The following is a 5,479-nucleotide window of genomic DNA, read 5'->3' as shown; positions in this document are numbered from 1 at the left end:
TCATCCTTCTCCCATTTCTCAGCTCTAATTTAAAACATCGTTTCCAAAACAGATAAGAAAGAGAAAAACGAGTGTGCGTTCCCTGATGATTTTATTATCCAGTTATGTAAAGTTGATATTGCATTGACAAGTCTAGGGTCAAAAATTTATATATTTAAAAATTCAGTCTTGTTTATTCAACATGCGTCTCAATAGACAGGTGGTACTAAGCTCTTAAACAGACCTCAACACAGAGGGAACAATGGGAAATCAACATCTTTCTGAACCCTGAGAGCTCTATTTGTTTTTAACTGGATGGTTGAGGCAGTTACTACTTCAGTGTCTAAATGATGATCCTCAGTGTTCTGGAAAAGTTATAAGACCCTTCATGGGGCTAGCTTGGAGCCAGCCCTCAAAAGACCAAAAATATTGGGTCAGAGAGGCTCCTAAGGGCACCGTCATTTGCTGAGTAAACACTCACGGCCCAATGGCCACCATTCTGTTCTTGGGTGCACAAAGAATGTGTGTCACCAGGGGGAGTGGAAAGAAAAATGGTTTCACAGGGTTGCACAAGTATTACTTATTACTTTCTGCTGGAGAAGTTCACGGAGTTTACGATACCGTCTTGGTTGGTGTTCACTCTCCAATTGGTTCCTTTGAGGGATATTTAACTCTTCATCCAGCCATAACCTCGAAAGTTGTCTCATAAAAATTCCAGCTGTTCTGGCACAATGGAAGAGAAACTCATTCTTTTGTGTTCACATTTTCTGTGCAGGAGATGAGGCTTGACTCTGGCTCTTCCCTCTGCAAGTTTTTTAGTCATGAATGGCCCAAAGCCCAGGTCACAGTCCTTGCATCGCTCCAGAGAGTCCAGACTTGCACAGCAAGGTGGCTGTTCCCAAGGTTGACAACAGAGTTACCGTCAGAGGACATCCTGAGTGGAGCCAGGGATTTCAAATACTACATATCTTTTGCTTTGTTTTGTTTTTAGGGTAAACACACTTCTGTGCACAAGTAAAGGGAAAAAATTACCAACTGATGTTTCATCGCCCCAAAAAGGGCAAGCTCTGAAACTTCCATGTGACAAAAAGATTCTAGGCTAAAAAGAAATGACTCACTTTGGAATGATTTGCACTGATGATATAGTCTATGCATTGAAAAAAAGAATTTAGGATACTCAATATAGGAGTTTGAGGAGTATGAAACCTATCAAATCATTCATTCTTACCATATGCCTTAATCATATCACAATATTTCATATCATATCACAATATTTCTTAATTTATATCACAATATTTCAAAGTAAATTGGCCAGCTTTCTTACCTCCATTTGTTCTAATACGATGAAAAAAAGGACTATCTCTTTTTTTGTTTTTGGCGTGTTTTTATCAAAGTTTGTATTCAGCATGACATTGCTAACAGTGAGCCCTTCTCTGGCTCTCCACTGTCATCGATTTAGTTCATCATTTTAACATTAATAATAATATAATAGAACCAACAGTAATAGCTATACATTACTCATTTATCAATTTGTATGGGCCATAACTTTACTGAGAATTTTATATACATTATTTAATTTAATCCCCACAACAGTAAGAGAGCAAATAAGGTTAACACCACATGCTTACTATGTATAATGGTTAGTTTTATGTGTCAACTTGACTGAGGCAGGGAAGGCCCAGATATCTGGTTAAACATTATTTCTAGGCGTGTCACTGAGAGTGTTCCAGAAGAGATTAGCCTTTGATTGGTGGACAGAATAAAGATGATTGCCCTCCTCAAAGTGGGTGGGCATCATCCAATCCACTGAGGGCCTGAACAGAACAAAATAGCAGAAGAAGTTTGAATTTCTGAAAGTCAGATTCTTTTTATTATATGGAAATTTCAAACTCCTAAGTTTTGCATCTGGACTATGTATTCGTTTACAAAATGGTGACAGTGTCCTCTCTTGCCAATCTATCCTTCAAAGATTTCAGAGTTACAATCTTCTTTACCTTCAAACCATCAATGGTTTACTGTTGCCTCTAGAGTGAATTCCAAACTTCCTAGCATGGACTTCCTTGGAAGTCCACTGACATTTGGGTGGCCTCGATTCCCATCAATTTCTACCATTCACTACAGGTTGTAACCACCTAATGTGGCATCCATCCCTCAGCTCAACTACATTCTTTGGTGCCTATGGGTGTGTGCATGTGCTATTTAGGTCACTTCTTCCTGTCTCTATCTGCCATTATCACTAATTTCTAGACTCCTATTTCTCATGTGAATGACTACAGTCACCCTCCCACTGGTTTTCATGCCTACTTTCTCTCCTCCAATTCATTTTTTTACTTCATAGCCAGAATAATCTTTCTAAAACACAAATCTGAACACGGTGTGTTCAACCCATGCTTTAGGCCTCTCAATAATTTCCCATTGCCAGAAGAATAAAGTCCAAATTGCTTCAAAAGGCTGTTCATGACCTTGTCCCAGCTTACCTCTCTAGTCCTTATTTCTCACTTTCTTCCTTAGGCCCTGTACAGAAAGGCCCCGTTTTCCCAGAATATTCTATTTAGTTCTCACCTGGCCTACGCCTACTCGGCCTTCGGGTCTCATCAGGGAAGTCATCTCCTCTAGCACACCTTCCCCCACATCTTCCAGGCTGGAAGCATACTGTGCCATTCAGTGTGCCATATCACACTGTGCTAAACACTTACTTTTGTTCTTGTCCCATTGTAAGGCCACAGCCTGATTCTTGTCAGCTTCTGGCACTGACTATGCATTCCCTAACTGGCAGGACTATCATTTTATTCACTACGCCTGTCACATAACAGGAACTCAATAAATGTCCAGCGAAGAAAGTGAACAAACAAATGAATATCTGAAAGTGCCTGTCCTGTCTTCACTTCTTGTTGAAATACCTGCTTTCCTTCAAAATTTGGCTCTAACCTCAGTTCTTCTCTAAAGCTGTCCCTGCCCTGTCCACTCTGTAAAGTTAGCATACGTTTCCTTGTGCTCCCCTGGAGATGTGCTATAATATGTGTAGTATATTTAGCAAGACTGCAAATCTGTACCTGCTAAATTGTAAGCTCCTTGAGGGTAGGGATTATATATTTGCCCACTTTAAGCTTAGCCCCTGGCACTTAGTAACTATCAATAAATGTTCGTTGAATTGAATATTGTACTTTACATTGCCTCTTTATCTACATCAGTTGAGACTTTTCATTAAGACTGAATCACCACACATGAAATAAAATTGAGGATACAAACAGCAAAAAATTAAGGAAAGATGTAGCATTGTGATGAAACAATGCATACTTCCTGTTGAATAAACACCCAGTTCTCTACTCCTGGGCTTTTCTAAGTCCCCCACCTGAGCGTCTGGGACACCACGTCTCAGAGCATCGTCCTCTTCCTCTACCTTCTCTCCACTGACTCTCCCACAGTGGATCTAGAGCCTAGCACACGCTTAGCCACTTACAAAGCAAATTATGTTTTTTCCTACCATGTTAATATTCATTGCTGAGCACAAACTATATGGAAGCAGGTGGCAGGTGTTCAGAGGGCTAAGCCTTGATATCAATGGGACACATCAGTCTGGGGCTGGACTATCCAAGGTGGTTTTTCCTTAAAAAGAGCCAGGTCAAGCAATCCCTCTATTGGGTACTTACTCCAAAGACTTAAAAACCCATATCTTAAAAGATATTTGTACACCAATGTTCATAGCAGCATTATTCACAGTGTCCAGGACATGGAAGCAACCGAAATGTCCTACGATAGATGATTGGTTAAAGAAGATGTGGTACATATACACAATGGAATATTACTCAGCCATAAGAAGAGATGAAATACTGTCATTTGCGGCAACATGAATGGACTGCAAGATAATCATGCTAAGCAAAAAAGCCAGACAGAAAAAGTTGAAAATCACATGATATCACTTATATGTGGAATATAAACCTAAAAGCAACAAATGAACAGGACAAACAAACAGAGACTCATGGACATGGACTATAAACTAGTGGTTACCAGAGAGTAGGAGGTGGGGGAGGAGGGAGGTAGACGGGGTGAAGGGGATCAAATATGTGGTGACAGAAAGAAATCTAACTATGGAAGTTGAACACCCAGTGTAAATATATATACGCCTTACCGTTAAAGTGTACAGCTGAAACTTATTGGATTTCGTTAACCAATGTCACCATAAATTAATTAATTAATTAATTAATTTAAAAAATAAAATTTAAAAATAAAGAAAGAACCAGGTCACTCCTTCATCTTGACTCTGTGTTCTGCCTAGTCTACACCTTCCATACAGCTGGAAATTCCACTTTCTTGGCCTCATAAATGCCAATGTAGATTCTTCCCTCCCTAGGGCCCACCTTCTGGTCATTTATCATACCACTTCTGTCTGCTTAGAAAATTTCATGGTTGCTGCCTCTGGGAGTTTTTCAACCTTCATTTATTAATATGTTTTTTCCTTACAACCCAGTTTCTGTAATTCCTTTCTCTTCTTCATTCCTGTGCCCACTGGTCCACCCTTCCAGGTCTTCCTCAGATGATCCCTCAAGCCTCTCAGTCTGTTTTACCCTCAGTTCACTTCAATAAGCATCTACAGAGGGCCCACCATTCATTAGGCACTGGGGATAAATAAAGATAACAAATAATGCTTCTCCTCAAAGGAGCTATCCGTATGCACGAAAACAATGGGAGTTTGTACAAACTGTCTTACTTTGGATTCTCTCAAGAAGCAGACCTGCTGATAAGAATTTGGGTGCCATTCACTTATTTGAGAGGTGATCTACAAGCACAACGAGGGAGTGAGAGTGAAACAGAGAAGGAGGAAAAGCCGAAAAGCCGATCAAGAGTATACTAATTAGGGGGTAAAGGCTATGGGTAATGGTGGCTCAGACCTACTAGAAACCCTCTGAGACCCAGTGAAGAGCACCATTCAGAATCGTCCTGTTGTGAGTACCCTTGCTGGGGTGTTCATCAGTGAGTTCCCACACTCAGTGGTTCAGGCTTGCTTCTGGGACACTAACTCCCTGGCACTTTTGCCCACTCTGTCTGGGGATGACGTGCTTCAGTAGTCAGAGAAAGCCCTCACATCAAGAGACACACATGCCTGAGAAACATAGGCACGTACAGAAATTGTCTACAGAATCTCCACGTGGCTTCTGGAGTAAACCCAAGAGATGTAAGTGAGGCACCAGTAACACCTCCGGCAGGGACACAGAAATATGTGGGGGTTCGGGGAGGAAAGTATTGCTGGTCTGGAAAATCTCCATAGAGGTGCAGCCTCAGCGAGGTTTTGAAAGTGAAAAGTTCTCCAGGTGGACAAGTAAGGAACATACATGTTTCAGACCAAGAAGATACTATGCATGAGGCTTGGAGATGTGACTTAGCTTGCTAATACGGGAAATCTAGGTACAGATGGTCGAGGATGGTGGTGGGGGACAAGGAACAAGTTAAGATTAGAAAGACTTAATAAGCATTTGCATTACTTCTTTTCAATGCCAAAAGA

This window comes from Pteropus alecto, unplaced genomic scaffold (genome assembly GCF_000325575.1).
Source record: "Pteropus alecto unplaced genomic scaffold, ASM32557v1 scaffold164, whole genome shotgun sequence".
NCBI classification, from domain to species: Eukaryota; Metazoa; Chordata; class Mammalia; order Chiroptera; family Pteropodidae; genus Pteropus; species Pteropus alecto.
The sequence above is the reverse complement of the archived record's forward strand: the minus strand, read 5'-3'. Positions refer to the sequence as shown.